Below are 19504 nucleotides of genomic sequence, written 5' to 3' on the forward strand. Positions count from 1 at the left end.
GAGGAAAAACTAATATAGACACTGTACTGTCATTTTAGGGAATGCTTTCACGGATATTAGATAGGTGAAAGTGATGTATAACATCTTTTTAGGGCTTTTATTATGAGATTAACTTATTTCTCAAATGCATGTCATCCTTTTGAGTCTTTCTAACATGGTAATTTTAACACAAATTTTAGTTTTCTTAATAAAATTGACAAAAATAAATTAGTTGAGATGAAAATTCAACAGTGTTGGAATAGCTCCTATGTTTCAAATGCTCTGATTCTCAATTTTGGCAGATAACTTCTTGTACTTCTTAGCATCAACTTCGGAAAATCTACTTCAGAATTAATCTCCTAATATTCTCTTTTCAGCTGTATTCTTTTCAGGATTACACCTTACGACCTGCCTTCTGCTTATGAGTAAGTCCTTGGCTTCCTTACTTACGCAATTTTATTTTCTTAACGATAATATTCTTCATTGCAAATTGCATCTGACATAAATTCTCCTTAAGGTCTTTCTCCTTGTTTTCCTGTAAAACTGATTTAGTCTTGTTTTAACTATAAAAACTAATAATTGACAGTTCTTGTTAAAGTGCATTATTCTGTTACCAAAAATTATATAAACTAATCATTTTTGTTCTTTTATTACAAGTATATAAACAGTAAATAATTAGATGTGTTTGAATCAATATTGAAATATCTAAGATACAGTGTTAAAAAAGTTGGTTTGAAAATAGTGTGCTTTTTAACTATAGCTGTCTGTAGAAATATATTTGTTCATTAGGTAACAAAGTTAAAACACGTTGGTATGTGCTTAGAAAAAATCTGGTATGACATGCAGCAAATTTAGCATTCATTTATTGAGTGGGATTATAGTGAACATTCATTCCTTGTATCTTTATGTGAATATTTGGCAAGAGAGGTTTTGTTTTGGTTTGGCTTGGTTTAAAAATTAAAATGTTGCATTTATTTTAACACAACTGAATTTAGTGTGGAAAGCATTTTTGTTTGTTCGGTTTGGTTTGGTGTTGGCTTTGGTTTTGGTAATAAAACATGGGGAAAAGACCAGAAGCATGTATATCCACATATTAACAATGATAGAATTACAGGCAACCTTAATTTCCTTGTTTCTTGACTATATTTAAAATATGTGTTCATAAAAAAGAATTATCAATTTAGGCAGTGCAAGGTAGAATCATATGAACGGACTAAAATTCAAAAACTCTCTTATTTATGACACTTGTAAAAACATCTCATTCCTCAAATACTTTGTTTTGGAAATATGATTTTATTATTATGGTTAACTCTGGATGAAATTTGCTTATCAGTAAGCTACCTTAATTGTGTGAGCATTGTTAAAGCAGCAAACCAAATGTAGCACATCATAGCTAAGTTATTGCTTGACTTTCTCAAAAGCTTTAGTCAGTCGTGAGGGGAATGACAGTTAAGTGAGGTTTTTCTTTAACATTTTTTTTTCTTGATGGTTATGTCAGTTTTTCATTTGTTTGTTTTTAATAGGGTCACAGGTAATGACAGTAGAATAACAGCATACCCTCTTTCATGTATAACAGGGAAAATATATTGGGAAGATTAGTTTCTATTTGTAAATAACATTAAAAGAATTTAAAAAATAAAAAAAATACTACTTAGGAAGCCGTTGTTTAAGATATTTATTTCCCTTCTGTTTTAATTGGTTCAACCACTCTTTCTTACGAACCACATAGACTTTTGGGTTTCATTAATTTGTTTTAAAATTCTTATGTCATTAAGTGTGCGTGTTTAATTCCTAATTATCCATTCTATTTTTCTTGCTATTATTGTCTTTCTTTGACTTCTGGCTTTCCTTTGCCTTTTCAAACATTTCCAGCAATATTTAAGATCTTTGATAGCTAATGGTAATGTCAGAGGACATTTTCTGGATCCAAGCCAATCATAACGTGTTTAAGTAATGTTTATATATACCAAGCTTGCCAGCTACTTACCAGTGCATAACAGAAGATAAATGTACACCATTCTACTACCAAGGCTAAAAGAAGCCAAGCCATCTGACTGCTAGCAACCTAATTTTTACATAGCTGTTTATAATTCTCATCGTCATGTTACAGCAATATGATTTATTAATCCTTCTGGCATTTTTCTCCTTGACAGCTTCTCAGCTGCTGTTACATCCTTCTTGGATGGGTAAGTTCTATATACTATTTTGAAACTGTGAGTCAAATTTTATGTGTTGAGACTTCATTTGTTTTAGGCACTTAGTCTACTAAAGTGGAAGAACTTGAATTTAACACGATCAAAGATAAAAAAAAGTAGGGTTCAAGAGAAGTAAAAATGAAGAAAAATGAATTTGGAGTTGTGATTGCAATGGAACCTTTCCATAATTTTAACTCAGAGTGGGTTAAAATATAACATACATTACAGTTTTTACAGGCAGGGCATAGCATTTTACCCCAAATGGAAAATATACTTTTAATACCTTGGCATTCTCTCATGAACATTCAAGTACTTTGATTCAGGACCATTTTTGCCAGAATATTTAAAATTTTACACCTTTTCACTATACTTTTACATTTTCAAGTTAATTTAAAATCATCAATAATTAGCTAAAACCATCAATTCAAGATGGTGTTTATGCATTATGTTTCATGTAATTTTTATATTATAAAATTAGATTTGATGCTACTTACATATTATATATATTTAATATGAACAATAAAAAAATATTGGAAAGGAGAGTATACACACACACACACACACTCTGTTTTCGTTTGTTTTTTGTAATAAAACATGGGGAAAGACCAGAAGCATGTGGATCCACATATATTAACAATGGCTAACTCCCACAGAATTATAGGCAATCTTCATTTTCTTTATATGTGTGTATATATATTTACTTCTTATTTATATATTACATACACACACACCAGTGATTTACTAAACTAAGCTCTAATCAGGGTTGTATTGCCAAAATCTATAGCAAAAAAAGAAAAAAATTTTGAATTCTATAGTTCCCTTTGTCTAATAAAAGAAATGAAGTATTTTTATTTAATGTGGACAGACACATTTCTTCATGCGAGTGAATCCAGAAGCAATTCAGCCATGTGAAATATATTATGTACTATCATATTGTCAACTATAAATTTACACAGACTATTTTTTTCAGATGGGTAAATCATATTTTTAGATCTCTATCTGATCTGCTGTCTGGATATTGACATCCTACATCTGTAGTGTTACGTCCTAACATTGTTGAAAATTTGGCTATGGAAAAATGAAGATAATGTGGGTTCATGTTACTTCCTTATGATCTAATTTGATACAGTTAGTTTAAAAATGTAAGAGGAAGGTATAGTTTATCATGAGGTGATCTCACTCAAAATTCCAGTGCCTCAAACTGGCTATTGTCAAGTGATAAATTATGTTGCTGTGATGATTATTTGAAATTTCAAGATAAACATCTATTGGAGTATATTCTCTAGTGTTAGAGAAGGATCTGTAATCTTTAGACATTAACATTCTTCTGTGAGAGCTTTGGTGTGTGATTGTATGTTTCCTCAACTATTCAAGTGTTTTCTATCACATTTCTTCAGAGAAGTAAAACAAATGGTTAATTCCTGTAGGAAAAATGCAACCATAATACAATTTAGAATCTGTTTTAACCTCAGTCAGGAGCTTGTTTTGAAATGCAGAGTTCTTCACCATTGTATTAGAAAGTCATACTATTTGTCTAAAGGATTTTATTTTATTTTTTTTAAAGATTTTATGTATTGGGGCACCTGGGTGGTGCAGTCGTTAAGCGTCTGCCTTGGCTCAGGGCGTGATCCTGGCGTTCCGGGATCGAGCCCCACATCAGGCTCCTCCACTAGGAGCCTGCTTCTTCCTCTCCCACTCCCCCTGCTTGTGCTCCGTCTCTCGCTGGCTGTCTCTGTCTAATAAATAAATAAATAAATAAATCTAAAAAAAAAAGATTTTATGTATTTATTTAAGAGAGAGCAGAGCGAGAGAGAGCACATGAGTGGGGGTGCAGGGGCAGAGGGAGAGGGAGAAGCAGGCTCTCCACTGAGCAGGGAGCCCAACATGCAGCTGGATCCCAGGACACTGGGATCATGACCTGAACTGAAGGCAGATGCTTAACCGACTGAGCCACCCAGGGACCCCTGTCTAAAGTATTTTAAACACAGCTGTGCTGATTGCAAGTGAATACACAAAATAAGAAAGAATTTTTGTCGCTGTGTCTATCCAATTTCTTGTGGAGTCTTTTGTCTTAGTCTAACTCAAAATCATTACTACTTATACCTAACTTGTTTAAGTTCCGTGAAAACTGGTAAACAATCAGTGGAGAACCAGTTAAGTAATTATTAATTTTCACATAGCTTCTTCCTCATTAAAAACTAGGGAAAATAGAGGAAAATCTGGTATACTCTAGATTTTAAGAAGTAAATTCCTCTGTTTCAATCTCTTCTTTTATAGTGTATAATAATATATGGTAGGAGATAATGTCACAACATCCAGAAATTTGAATTTTAAGTCCGTGATCTTTATTAATATAATAGTACTATGAGAGATCCTTTTAAAGTTGTGTTGATATGTAAACTTTCAGTAATTGGACAAATAATTTACTTATGTTCACATTATTAAAATGACATTTCACCAATAGTAAACTGCATTTCCCAAAATTAGCACATCTTATTTTCTTTCTGAAGTCACATAAAGAAATTAATTTGTAACTGTTGATATTGCATATGTGGTGGGGAAGTTTGGGCCATTATGAATTTACAAATATAAAATACATTGTTTTATATACATATATGCACATCAATTGTGGTATATGCAATGCATATGGTATATATCATAATCAATGTAACAAACTATAGAAATGATCCCTGAAAGTATAGTCTTCATAATCAATGTATATATACAATTAATGATTAAGCAGTCTTTATAAGGTTTTAGACCAGAGAAAGTGGATGCCCCAAAAGATAGCTCTGGTAGTGATAGTAATAAATTTAAAGCATTGGATTACCCAGTTTTTGAAAGACTTATTAATGAGTAAAGATTTCATTTTAGAAAATTATTAGGAATGCCTATAATTCTGTCAAAGTTCAGGTAAGGAAATCTTCACAATTTGGGGAAGGGCAGTGTCAAAGAGGTCATTAAAGATTGTTGCATCTTGCACTTTACACGTCACAAAGAAAAGATTTACAAAGAATTATTAATTGGGTGCTGATTTACCATTAACCATTTTGAATCATAATTAATGACAAAGCATTTATTTTGAATCACAATGAAAGTATTTCATATTTTAAAAAAATCATGTGTAGTAAAAATCTATGAAAATGCATTTTTATTCAGGTTTGGAGTTTTTCAGCATCTTATAAAAAGTGAAATTTACAATGCATGGATATTGTGCAGAATATGTCTGAATAAAGGAAAAACTTACATGTGCTTATACAGAAGACTTATTCTCAAAAGCCCCAAAGTGCCTTGATTCTCTTTTGCTTTCCTCTTTTGATTGTTACCTAAGTTAAGACATATATGTACTCAATTTGCAAACATTCGATTTCAGAAATGTTCGCAGAGGTGAGAAATTTAATTACATGTTTCTTGCATGTTTACCAGTGAACTTTATTGCAGTTGTTACATTTTATTTATTTATTTATTTTTTTTTTTTAAAGATTTTATTTATTTATTCGACAGAGATAGAGACAGCCAGTGAGAGAGGGGACACAAGCAGGGGGAGTGGGAGAGAAAGAAGCAGGCTCACAGCAGAAGAGCCTGATGTGGGGCTCGATCCCATAATGCCAGGATCACGCCCTGAGCCGAAGGCAGATGCTTAACCGCTGTGCCACCCAGGCGCCCCACATTTTATTTTTTTTATCAAATTCAGAGAATTAATAGTATTTTGTGAAATGTGTAATTATGAATTTCTAAGGAACAGTGATGAACCTGGCAACATTAGTTTTTTGATATTCTCAAAATTCAAAGAGTAAGAGGAACCAACTTTCTTAGCTAATTGTTATATAAAACACTGTGTGATGGGGCTATCAGTGTATAAAATTGCTTTAAAGACTTGGAACATGACTTCAACCTCAATGTAGCACATACGTCTCCATATTCTTCCCAAGAAGAGGAATAAGGGGTGCCCGGATGGCTCAGTTGGTTTAGTGTCGGACTCTTGATTTCGGCTCAGGTCATGATCTCCAGGTTGTGAGATAGAGCCCCACATCAGGCTCTATGCACTCAGTGTGGAGTCTGCTTGAGATTTCTCTCCCTCTCCCTCTGCCCCTCCACCTGCTTGCACACACTTTCTAAATAAATAAATAAATTCTTAAATTAAAAAAAAAAAAGCAGGAATAATAAGCATGAGGACCCCTGAGTTTAGCATATATAGGAATATGGCAGACCTGTGTTTTTCATATGCATACCGTATCTTTCCCACTAAAATAACCCAATTCATTACATGTGTATCAATTAGTGGGGACCCAGCTCCCATCCCTTCATAACCCCCTACAGCATAATAGGGGATGGACCATATGACTCTGGTCTATAAAATTGGAGTCCACTATACCATTTGGTCAGATTGGTACTGGGCTATGTGAGAAATACAAGTTAGGTTACTACTTTTGTCTTCACTTGCTATTATAAAGGAACAGAGTAAAGCAAACCTGAGACGTGAATAGAAACGGAATCCCTATGTCATGGTTTGAGACCTAGAATCTTTTCGATAACATTTGTCAATATATTCACTTTTTAAAAAATGGTTGTTATTTTGAGATTGATTCTTGATAAATCCAGGAAAAATATTGACTTGGTGGAATATGATATTTTGGGACTTCCATGTCATTCTCTGAGGTGTTCTTGATGACAGTATGGTAACTGAATCTAAATGTTGTGTGACCAAGATCTAGACTTTGCACAAAATTTGTTAAAGTCGGGGAAAATGAGCCATTTAGATACATATTTTTACAATGTGAGTATGTGTGTGCATGTGTGTTTGATTTTTTGGGGTTAATTACAAGAAAAGACCCAGTAGCAGAATTACAAGTGTCAGTTCTTTTTTTAGCATCTGAAGAATTGACCTCTGTGTCAGACATTTGACTATTCTAAGGATATTGGCTCTGTTCTTCGGTGTCTTTTGGGATCTTTGGAGAAGCTGCATACATAGAATCTTCTGTGACCTGCATCAATGCTAGCATTCCTTCGCTTTCATTTTACACCCTGCTTGTTTCCTGGTATGCATAGTTTACATTGCCCTTCCTCCTGCTGTTAACCTCATTTCTCTAGTTCTTGAGATGCCTAATGGGAGAAGAGAACCATTACTAAACAACGACTACAATGTGCTAAAATGCTCACCCATCCATAAGATTCTTCTATTTACTGTCCTTTTTATTTATGTCGGTATTTGCTTGATCTAAGATGCATGTAGTTAACATATTGGGTGATTTAGAAAGACCATGCAAATAAATTTTATCCGCAATTCTTTCTTTCATTGAATTACATGAGATTAATAATATCTGGGGTAATGATTTTACCCACACTAAATGTTGTAACATCTTTGTATCTACTCTTTTAAAATACAGAAGCACGGCATGCTGTATATTATCAGTAGGATGGACTTGCACAATTGAGAATATATTTAGAATCCACTGGCAGGCCCCATGGTTTCTGTATTGTTTTGTTTTTATTATTATAATTTTGATCAATCTTATGTTATCAGATGCCTTGTGGTCACTTTAAGACAAAAACACAATTCCAGTTTGGTAAAACTGAATTGCCTAACCCCGCATAGTAATCAAATGTGGAATGTAATTTAAAGTTAAATATTTTCCCTTTCTCCTTATGGACCCCATAATATAAGGCAGAGGAATGAATCTTTTATTCTATTTTATTTTATTTAAATTCAGTTAATTAGCATGTATTGTATTAGTAGTTTCAGAGGTAGAGTTCAGGGATTCATCAGTTGCATATAATACCCAGTGCTTATTATACCCTCCTTAATGCCCATCACCCGTTACCCCATTCCTTCATCCACCTCCCCTCCAGCAACCCTCAGTTTGTTTCCTGTAGTTAAGAGTATCTTATGGTTTGTTGCCCTCTCTGATTTTGTCTTATTTTATTTTTCCCTCCCTTCCCCTATGATTTTCTGTTTTGTTTCTTAAATTCCACATACGAGTGAAATCATATAATTGTCTTTCTCTGATTGACTTATTTCGCTTAGCATAATAGTCTCTAGTTCCATCCACGTGATTTTTCATTCTTTCCTAGCTTGCATTCCCTCAACCAACTCAGCTATTTAGCTAAGGACTCTTCAGTCGCCATGATCAAAGGAGAAGAGGAGGGAAAAGAAAGCAGATAAGCACACTTTAAAGGTGAACTCATGCCTTCTAGGCCAGATGCATTGTTTCAGTCAAACTTTCTTTGTTCTTATGGATCATTTCTGTAGCTCTTTTGTTGCTAGGTCATCATTTTGGACAAGATAGCATTTTAAATGACTGCAGGCCAGTGCTTCTATTGCTAGATCCATACCTGGTACATCAGATTCTTGTACTTTTTAACTTAGCATTAGGGCAAGTGGTGTGGTCTTGCTCTGGCAACCTTGTGCTATTTCCCTTTTAGCTTTCTCAAGCATAAGTCAGGAACCACGTCAGTGTCATACCCCCTTTGGTGACATATACCCAATTCCTTGATTGGCCCGTTAAACTTCCTTTCACTGACTTACATTAGTTTTACCCTCCACTTTTTGAAGTATTGAACATAGGAGGGATTGTGGGGGAGGACAAAGTATACAACTTAGTGTTCAACTTTCTCCAAAGAAGTCTTTAAATATTCCATCTTTATTTTCCAGCTCTTAACCATCTGTGTCCTTGATGTGACTGAGGGGATTCATTTTAATTATTTATTCATTTATTATCCATTTAATTATTGTTTTAGGTCACTGTTTTTGGCTGTTACGCAGAAGTAGATAACCAGAACAAGAACTACGAAATATTGAGAGCATTTTTCCTTTAGAAAAATGCATAAAAGATGAACCAGTTACAGAGTTTATTTTACCATTATGGTTCAGATCAGGATTCCTCAAAGTAGTCCTACTGACATTTGGGGCCAGATAATTTTTGTTGTGGGGGGCTTCCCCGTGTATTGTTAAAAGTTTACCAGCTCCCTGTTCTACTAAATGCCAATGGCGCATAATCCCCTTAGTTATAACTACCAAAAATGGCTCTAGAATGTCCAAATCTCCAAATCCTGGCTGAGAATCACTGGTTTAGATAATCTTAGGGAAAGAATGGTAGGAGAAAAAAAAGTCTTGGGAAAGAAAAAGTATAAAATGTTATAATCTAAATAGTCAAGAATTTATATCAAGCCCATTAATAGTAAACCATGAAGTAGAAACATTACTGAAAGAAGCACATTCCAGGATTAGATGCACTGTTCACAAAATCATCAAAATGTTCATGCTATTCATACTTTTGTAAATACATAGGACTAGAGCTCCATTAAGTTACGCAGTTAGTGAAGTTCACCTTCATGAATTGTTTTGTTTCTGGTACTTTGTTTCTCTTATTTCATGCTTCAACTGATTTTTCGTTATTTTGGATTGTTTCAATAAAAAAACATTTTTATAAATGAATGGCTTTCCAAGAGATGAGTTTTGTCCCTCAGATAACCCCATGATTTAGCATTTGGAGCTTTTAAAAATACTTATGAGGACACAATTACTAATTGAGATTAATGGGATATGCTGTACATTTCTGACAGTATAATCTACCTCTTCAAATTTTGATGATAATAATTGCATGGTAACTTAACAATTCAGAAAGGAAACACTATCAGAATTTTTACTCATGGAAAAGGAACAAAAGGGTTAGGGTTTAGAGTAAGGGGACATTAGATTTTAAAAAGAATCCTTGTTTTCTTCTCCAACATGAATATTTTAAACTACTGGCATTATAGTCCCGATTTTTCACTTTTCATATTCCTATATAAGTCATTTAAGAAGGGGCTCTGGGTACTCCATTGTAACTTATTACAATTGTTTCGAACTTTTATTTTTGAACAAGGAACATTGTGATAATTACAATTACTTGTTTGTTTACTTTTGTAAATTGTTTAATAGTCCAGAGGAGCTTGGCCAAAAAGAGAGGCAGTGAGTTGATTTGGTTTTCATCTTGGAGCCATTGACAGTGCTATTATTTCCTAACAATTCTCCTTCAAATGCTGGTTGTCACAAATGGTGAAAAACTGTGAGAGGATTAGTCCAAATCTGTCTTCAGTATTGGACAATGCAAATCTATCACCAGAACAATGAAAACATCCCAGAATATAATATATATATTGCTAGGAGATGAGAAGCATTAACTACAAGTTTAATAGGCAAGAGATTTGCCCACATTCCCAATGCTAACGTAGTGGTGTTTCTACTGGAAGTCTAGGTAAGTTAGTGCCTCATCATATTCTGGACTTAACTTTCAAATATACTAGACATTATCTTTTTTTTGGTAATTGGCATGTCACTCTTACAAGGCATATATCTGTCATCAGTTGACAGCTACCACTTATCAAAGGAATAGGACATCCATTGCACAGAGGATTAAAATAGATTAAATCCATTTTTCTTCTTTTTTTTAAACAAACTTTACATAGTACAATGACATATAAATTCATTTGTAAACTATAACTTCTAGATGGGTTTGCCTCTTTCATTTTTCAGGAAGTAAAGGAATTGTTAAAGCTGAATAGATCTGGCATGCCAGTATATTTGCCCTTCTATAACTGATTTTTATTTTAACATTACTCTCTTTTTTGTGAGGGCAAGTTGCTGAACAAGATGAGATAATTTATATTTTGTCACATTTGCTTTGAAGGATTAATGTACATCAACAGAAGAATCAAAAAGATAATATTAGGTAGAGCCAACTTATGAAGCAAAGAGAGTAGACTACTATCTAAAAACAAAATTAGGTTGCATGCTGTTTATCAGTATGGTTTCTTAACTTTCATACTTATTTAATTTAATTTGGCACATGTCCTGTTTAATGTCTAGGAGTACCTCCTCTGTCAGATTGATGTTGGTTTATAAATGTTATTGGTAATTAGGAGGCATTTTATGTCATACTTTTTAGAAAACTACTAGAACTTTTTTTTATAACAGCAACAAGCAAAATTAAGCATACTAACACGTTATGTTGTCATCTGCCCAAATCAATAGTTCTTAGATTATATATAAATCAATTAACTTCAGGGGAATAAATTGAAACAAAGAAATAAAAACCCAGAACCTAGTTTTGTTCACTGTTTCTCTATCAGAAACACATTAAAACCATGTGATTTGAAAGTATATTTTTTATAAAGGTCAGTCTTTTCTCTCTTGAAATTTAGATATCATCACTAGTAAACTTTAGGTATTCATAATCCAGAATAATAACCTAAAACTGATGTCGATTTATGATATCAAATAAATCAGATGAAGTATACCAAAGTTCCAAAGTAAAAGGAAGAGACTTTTCGGGTATGTGTACAGTAAATATTGAGGGAAATAAATGAACATGGGAATAATACCTAAGAGCCTAAATTCTGAAATGTTTTTCTGTGATACTCATTTACTTCTCCCATGTCTTTATGTTCACACATACACCAAAAAGGAACAAGGTCGATTCTGTAAAAGATTTTATATGTAGGTAAACATCTCTAAATCATTTGAAACTTACCGTTTTAGTATTATTTTTATATTTACTTTAAATTGAGGAGCTATTTAGAAATTATTATATATAATTACACAAGGCTTAACACTAATGTAATGAGATAAATTTTCCTGTGACTTATAGTTGAATTCTTACAACTTCACAGTCATCCCTCAAATATGTCAAAATATATGAGACAATCTTATTCTGATTACTTTTTGCTCATTATGTGTACCTTCTACAGTTGTCTTCTACCATAACTGTCTAAAATTACTTTGTATGCCCAAAAGAGCTTTATTTGTATTTATTTTTGTTTGGCATACATATTATTCTCTTCTCCTGTGATAGAACAGAGTAGATCACAGTATTTTTTGCAAAATAGAGCTCAATACCTTCGTGGTGAGTCCATAAATGATAAAATGAAGGCACAAACAAATGACTGATGAACTGAATGATTGGTGAATGAATGAGTATCATATGATACTTTTTTCCTGGTGTTCTCTCTGATCACAAAATCTTTTCCCCCTTGTCCATTATCATTGTCTGTTTCCCAGGCTTCAGTTTTCTGCTATTTTATCCTTCTTTGATCAATTCATTTGGTATCATTATCCTAATAAGTTATTGTTTATAATAAACATTCTTCAATGAAATATTTTGACATACTTTTTAACAGTGTTTTCTTGTATCATTTCTAGGCCCTCTCTGGTTACTAACATGTACAGAAAAGTTATGAAAAGAATATATAATTTCCAAGTAGGATGTACGTCAAGAATATTTATTTATTTATTTATTTATTTATTTATTTATTTATTTATACATTGACTAATTAAAGAATCAAAAACAGTCACTTCTGTAAATGCCAAAAGACATTTAACAACTTTAACACACATTTTCAAATAAAAACAATAAATAAGTAGGAGAAATATATTTTCTTAAACTGATAAGGAGAATCTATCAAAAACAAGCATCATAGTTAATGCTGAAACCCTAGAGGCATCTCTGTGGAAATGAGAACCTGAACAAAGATACCACCAATTTTCATCTTTAAAAAAAAGTCATATACAATTTGATAAAATCATTTTAACAACAATAGTCAAAAATTGTGACATACTTTGATAAATCTACTTTTATGGGTGATCACTAGGTAAATTTTGTAAGACAAAATTAGAAATCTAAATGTTTATGAATGAGACAGTAGAAGACTAATTCAGTTATGTTGATGTAATGAAATAATACATAGTCGTTTGAAGATGAGCCATGTATATAGAACAATATCCTAGTTATAAAATCATGTGGTAGAAAATATAGATTATATCATTAAATTTTGGAGGGGGAATATATATATTAACCTCTGTATATATGTATACATATATATTTAATACCTCGTATCTGTAAAAAGAATGAACTAGATTCATATATACTAGAAAGAATCCATAATATGTAAAGAAAGAAAATTAAAGGAGGGGCGCCTGGGTGGCGCAGCGGTTAAGCGTCTGCCTTCGGCTCAGGGCGTGATCCCGGCGTTCTGGGATCGAGCCCCACATCAGGCTCCTCTGCTATGAGCCTGCTTCTTCCTCTCCCACTCCCCCTGCTTGTGTTCCCTCTCTCGCTGGCTGTCTCTATGTCTGTCAAATAAATAAATAAAATCTTAAAAAAAAAAAAAAAAGAAAATTAAAGGAAAATACTGTAATATATGTATGTTTACATATTAACTTTGTTTTTTAGAATTATAGATTGTATACCTATAGTCAATTTTTTGATGAAACTATCCTTTCCTAAAGTGTAGAGTCTTCTGCAAGTCCATATATACAGTGTGTGTGTGTAGAGTGTGTGTGTGTGTGTGTGTGTGTGTGTACATATACACCTTTACAATGGAGGTACAAGCCCTTAAATAGATTAAATGGATGTTACCCATTTTAAGCCTATGGCCATAGCAAGTGCATTTATGTATATGGTGTGATAACCCAAGAAGATGAATTAAAATTTTCAGAATAAAATGATACATCCTCAGAGGGTGGGGTCAACCTAATACTTGTTGTTTGAAATGTTCAACAGCTGTTTGAACATGCTGTCATCTGGAAGTTAAAAAAGGACCAATTCATCAAAATCAACAGTACTCACAGGGGGAATGGTCTCATAGCTACCTTTATATTAAATCTTGAAAAAAAAAACATCATGTAAACCATCTGTTGTACACAAGAAGACACTAGTTAATGGCAACACTGTTATCTTCAACAGAAGCAGAACTGCTGAACAGTAACACCGTGGAAGCCATTGTTTGTGTGTATGTTTTGTAGCCTTGTGTATTTGAGCAGAACAGTTTCATGGTAATTAAATCAAATGAAAAGTTGGTTTACAGAGATTTTCAGAATAAATAGTGGGCAATTACAGAATGATTAAACTTTTGCACTGCTAACCTTTTGACAAAATCTCTTTCCATGAAACAATTTTATCAATGCTCATTATTACTCTCATGGTGAGAAAGTACCTTTTCATTTTCTGACTTAATGGCCATAGGTCATCAGGCATTGGGTTGTAGAAAAATACAGACTCTATTAGGGAAGGGAATCAAAGGAGGAAAATATTGTCTACTGTTGGCAGATAATTTTTCTGTGTAAACTTAATAGAGCTTTTCCTTCTTGATACCTGGATAAAAGAACCTAGATACTTCATTCTCTCTCTCTTTCTCTCTCTCTCTCTCTTTCTCCCCCAAATTACTTTTGTTTATGTTGTGGACTAGAAGGTGAAAATCTGATTAAAAAAAAAAAAAACCCACAACAACACCATGTTCTTTGCCCAGTTTTAATGATTAGTGCTCAAAGAAAAATCTAATTTTCAAAAATAATAATTTTGTCATGACTCAAAGTGACATCAGATGACACAAAAAATTTTGTGAAGAAGGCATGTAACTCGTGAAATGTTGGACATAACTCAGATGATTCCTGCATCCCCCAAATGACTCATTTATCCTGTACTGCTAATATATAGCCTAGAGCATTGAAATCACTCAAGTTTGATGAGTTTTGGCTTTGACTTAGATGCATTCTGAAGTTTCTTTTTCCTTCTTCCTTCCATCCCTCCCCTCCGCTTCCTTTCCTTTCCCTTCCCATGGTCAGGTATTGATTGTGTTCTTCATGGTCAAGAACTGGTAAACATCTGAATCTTGAAAAATACTTTTTACATTTCCTATTCCATCATTATATTTTTTTCTTGAGTTAGGATATTTTATTGATTCAAGGTAAAGAAGAGTAGACTTCATATTTATACATCCTTAAAAATATTTAAATACTAAAAAACTTGAATATATTTTCAATATATCATGTTTTTTAGGTTTCTTTTCTCTAAATGTCTCTTCAACTAAAATCTTAAATCTGTTTTTTTTGTCATTTTATAAATGGATGAAATAGAGAACTGCGACAAATTTGGAATCTAAAGGGCTTTATTTTATAAATAGTTTCTCATATTGTATAAATACCTATCTCTAGCATATGCCAACATATCAAACTAGAAAATTTCTCCACTTAAAAACTGTATTTATTTATTCCCAGGGCAGGACAGCCTTCATGGAAATGTGACCTACAGAGTCAAACATGACCCTGTTCTTGGTTTATGTCTCTGTTTTTGCTGCCCTGAAATTATTAATAATTTTTAATAGTGAGCCCCATATTTTCATTTTGCACTGGGCCATTCCAGTTACATGTCTGCATAAAGATACAAAGTATAAAAATGTAAAACTATGTGTGTATGTATGATTTACTTAAATAACTGAGTTTGTGAGGTGAAAACCTATCTAGTTTCCATATTTTCTTCTTTCCTTCTGTCCTTTTTTTTCCAAGTTAATAGAGATCTTCTACTATTGAACAAAAAAAACCCTGTATGACTAAAATGAAAACTAGTAAGATTCAAAACCTAATTTTTCATGAGTATAACAGTGTAGTGACCATCTACACACAAAATCTTGAGTTCATATTTGTGAACTGTTTTCAAACTATGTGGTAGACCTGCTTCATTACCGTTCCCATAGCCTCTCTATTAGGCCAGTATCCTCATTTCCCAGTTTCTAAGTGTCAAGTGTTAACGTTCAATTTAGTCCACCCACAGCACTTGTACTAACTGGTAGGGAGGCAACTCTGTAGGAAGATCCAGGGATTGACTTTATCTTAGACACATCTTTACCCTTTCTTGGCTTTTTATCCTTCCCTTACCTGCTTCACTTCTTCCCTTAAGAATCAAATTATTTGTGCCTAAATCCCTTCTTAGACTGACTTAAGTCAGAAGCGAACTTTAAACAGTTTAAGTTTTAAGGAAGCTGATTTGGAAAGAACAGATCCCTGGAAATGGAACCAAAGATGCAATGATAATGAGTAAGTTTTGAGAAGTTGCTATCTAGAAAGATTACATAATATTAAATTGTCCACATTTGATGTTCAAGAGTATTTACCATCACTATATCAGCACAAAAGTGACCTGTGTTAATGTGAAAAAGAGGATAGTATCAGGGATGTCCAATTTGTGTAAGACAACAACTAATTTTTAACTTATTGTACTTTAATGATTCATGAACTTGAAAGATTTTTAATGTATCTTTTGGTTGTCCTTATACCTTTTTTGCTGTTCTATTGTGACGTAAGTAGGAATTAATATTGTTTATTCTATAAAGAGTAATGATCTCACAACCACTGTTATTTGAAGAAAAGTTTCACCAAGGTCATAATTAATAATTATCAGTTGTCACTAAGATCAGAAAAAAATAACTGGGCTCAACTTGCAGAGCTTGTACTTTTGTGTATGTGTGCATATACGAGAAGATCTTTATACCAAACATGAGTATTAAGACAGAAATAGGAAAGATAAATTCTAAGATTTCCTTCTCTGCTGATATATTTTAATGTGTATATATACATATATACACATATACATATATACACATTTATACATATACCTGTTGACAGTGATTGTAAGTACATCTATGAAACACTCAAGTCCCTTTATAGATTCAGCACCTATAATTATGAGCATTTCTTAAAAGTGTTCAAAACATAATTAATCATAAATCTTGTATGGCTGCTTGTGATAAAATAACCATTTCTTAGGGTTTATAAATGTTGAGGGTTTTTTCCTTAACACTTCTTCCTGTAGGTAAAAAAGTGACCTGATTATCATCAAAGAGTTGGGCATTTTCTTTCCAGGAAAGGTAAGTCTAAGGTTGGAAGGCATTGATATACACAGAGAAAAACTGGACTTTTTGATTCAGCATGAATTTTAAAATTGATGAGATCCATGTATTTTGTTCAGTGTGGAGTTGTTGACATTATGGAAGAGTCATTATTCTCCTCTTCAGCTCTTAGATACTGCATCATATCAGCACCTCTTCTCTCTCCTTCCCAGTCCTCTAAAAATAAAGAAATGATAAGTTTTCTGTTCTACATTCAACTCTTATTAAGTCCAGGCACTGTACCAGAAATGCTAGGTTTCTACCTATCTTTCAATTTAAAGTGTTAGTGTTTAAAAGTGGTTTCAAGAGGTGAGATGCTCTGAATTTTGCTTACTTGAAGAATCAGTGGTAGGAGCAATGAAGAAAATTTCTTGGAATACATTGCTGAAATTGCACATTTCGGGAAGTTATAAATGAGTTTATTTCAGATTCTAGTCCTTTGCTGTATACAAGCAGATAGAAATTCATTTGTTATAGGGGCACCTGGGTGGCTCAGTCGGCTAAGCATTGGACTCCTGATTTTGGCTCAAGTCATGATCTCCAGGTTGTGACATGAGCCCTGTGTGGGCCTCCAGTGCTCTGCCAGAAGTCTGCTTGAGATTCTCTCTCCCTCTCTCTCTGCCCCTCCCCCCGACCCCCATGCGTGCTCTCTCTGTCTCTAAAAATAAATAAATAGATCTTTAAAAAATTCTTCTCTTATATAAGTGAGAAAAAATTGTATACTAATTGAGCATGCTTTTTAAACCCTTTAAAAACACTCAGCATTTAAACTTGTATTTGAGCTTGTGGGTGTTCTTTTTGTTATCACGTGTTCTCAAAATTTCCACTGTCTTCTGTGAGTAACTCAAGAAAACCAGTTCTTTCCAGATTCCTTATTTGATTTACTTAATTAGGCATTACCTAAGTACATTGTATTATTACCATAAATGGGTAAAAGTAAATTTGGTCTTGTGAAACCGTGTCCTGTGCTTTTATATTCCACAAAGTAAATTCATTTTCACAGAAACTCAGTATTATTTCGAAACCAGAAATTTTTCTTGTGCTAATAATGCTATAAGAAAGAAAAGTAAATGAGTTTTTTTTCTGCTTAAAAATATATAGTAACGGGATTTCTAGCTACATTAAAAATAAAGTATGATTTCAAACTGGAAAAAAAAAAGATCTGTTTGAATCTGACTTGTGGGTCTGAAGGACATGTCTGTACCTTCCTACAAGAAATATTTTTAAATTAACTCTGCTTGTAATTTGAGAAGGTGGGGTGAAAACACAGGAAGATACCTAAAACAAGAGGCTGTTCAGTGTGAATGAGGGAACACATAACATGAAAAATATTCACTCGATATGGATGGTTATTACAGAATGTGTGTTTATTTTGTTATTCCTTAAAAGCATTTACATTTTAGAAGTAATAAATCATGTGCTATGCTTTTTCATAGAGACCCAGAGTCTTATTTATCTGGATTCTAAACTCCATCCCATTTGTGTGACTTTGGGCAAGAAAATTAATTTCACTCTCACCAATCAAGTTTACTCATCAGCAAATGTTGGGTAATAAAATCTGTCTCATAGGGTGATAGTTAGAACTAAAGGAAATATCTTAAGTGCCCAGTACAAGTATTAGGTCCCTTATACCTGGGTTTCCAGTCTTTCTCTCACCCTTATATGTTATTCTATAAGTATTTATTAATATAATAATGAGCACATAAGGTTTTCTGTCACTTTATTTTCTGCTCTATAGGCTTATTGTTACAACTTATAGAAGAATTTGGAAATTAGTTGTAGTAGATATACGTTTTACTGTCCATCATAAAAAAACTCTAATAGTATTCAGTCTTTCTATTGTGTGTTATGGTAGGAACTATAGACCTGTCCTATGTGATATAAACCAGAGGGGCCATTCCTACCATTTTATAAAGCCTGACATAGCCAGAGACCTGACCCATAACTTAAGTTGGTAAAGATGTTTTCTACCAACAGAAAGACACTTGTTCTTCAGGAACACAGAGAAGTTATTCGATGAGAGAATACTAATAACTTCTTCAGTTTCCTTTAAAACATAAAAGGACATAATCCAAGCAGGACACTCTTAACAGATCCTTGAATACAATTATAAATCAATAAAATACAACTCATTGTCTTTGTTACTTTGGTGTTATTATTATGGAAGTTCATATTAACTGTAAAAGTCATATTTCCTTTAAGGTTGTTTAACCAAACTGTTTTCTACAAAATTTGCTTCTGGAGATTCCTTGGTACTTGTTTTTGTTTTTTTTGTTTGTTTGTTTTCTAAATCTGCTATACGTTTTGAGAACTCTTGATATCCTTGCAATACTTAAATCTTTTGTCTTAAAGTTAGATTTAGATTCTGTTGCTTAAAAACTAAGAACAGTAACATAAATATACCAAAGAAGTTTGCCTTTGAAATTGTAGTAATAGCCTTGGTTTGCTTAATTAGTTGTTGGTTGAATTGCATGGATTTTGTACTTTTATTTATTTATTTTTAATATTTTATTTATTTAGTTGAGAGAGAGAGAGAGTGTGAGAGAGCACAAGCAAAGGAGAGGGAGAGGGAGAAGTAGACTCCTTGCTGAGCAGGGAGCCTGACTAGGGTCTTGATCCCAGGACCCTGG

At 33.1% G+C, this 19504-nt stretch overlaps 1 long non-coding RNA gene and 1 pseudogene across 1 annotated transcript in view; one reads left to right on the plus strand and one right to left on the minus strand.

Annotated features, from left to right (window-relative positions):
• Positions 1 to 2130: 2130 nt before the first annotated feature.
• Positions 2131 to 19504, plus strand: part of LOC130544502 (uncharacterized) — a 575127-nt gene continuing 557753 nt past the window's right edge. The window contains exon 1 of the long non-coding RNA XR_008960817.1: positions 2131 to 2165. This is a non-coding gene — a long non-coding RNA (uncharacterized LOC130544502). The remainder of the gene's footprint in view (positions 2166 to 19504) is intronic.
• Positions 4781 to 4880, minus strand: LOC113256466 (small nucleolar RNA U3; annotated as a pseudogene).

Source organism: Ursus arctos, unplaced genomic scaffold (assembly GCF_023065955.2).
Source record: "Ursus arctos isolate Adak ecotype North America unplaced genomic scaffold, UrsArc2.0 scaffold_21, whole genome shotgun sequence".
Classification (NCBI taxonomy): Eukaryota; Metazoa; Chordata; class Mammalia; order Carnivora; family Ursidae; genus Ursus; species Ursus arctos.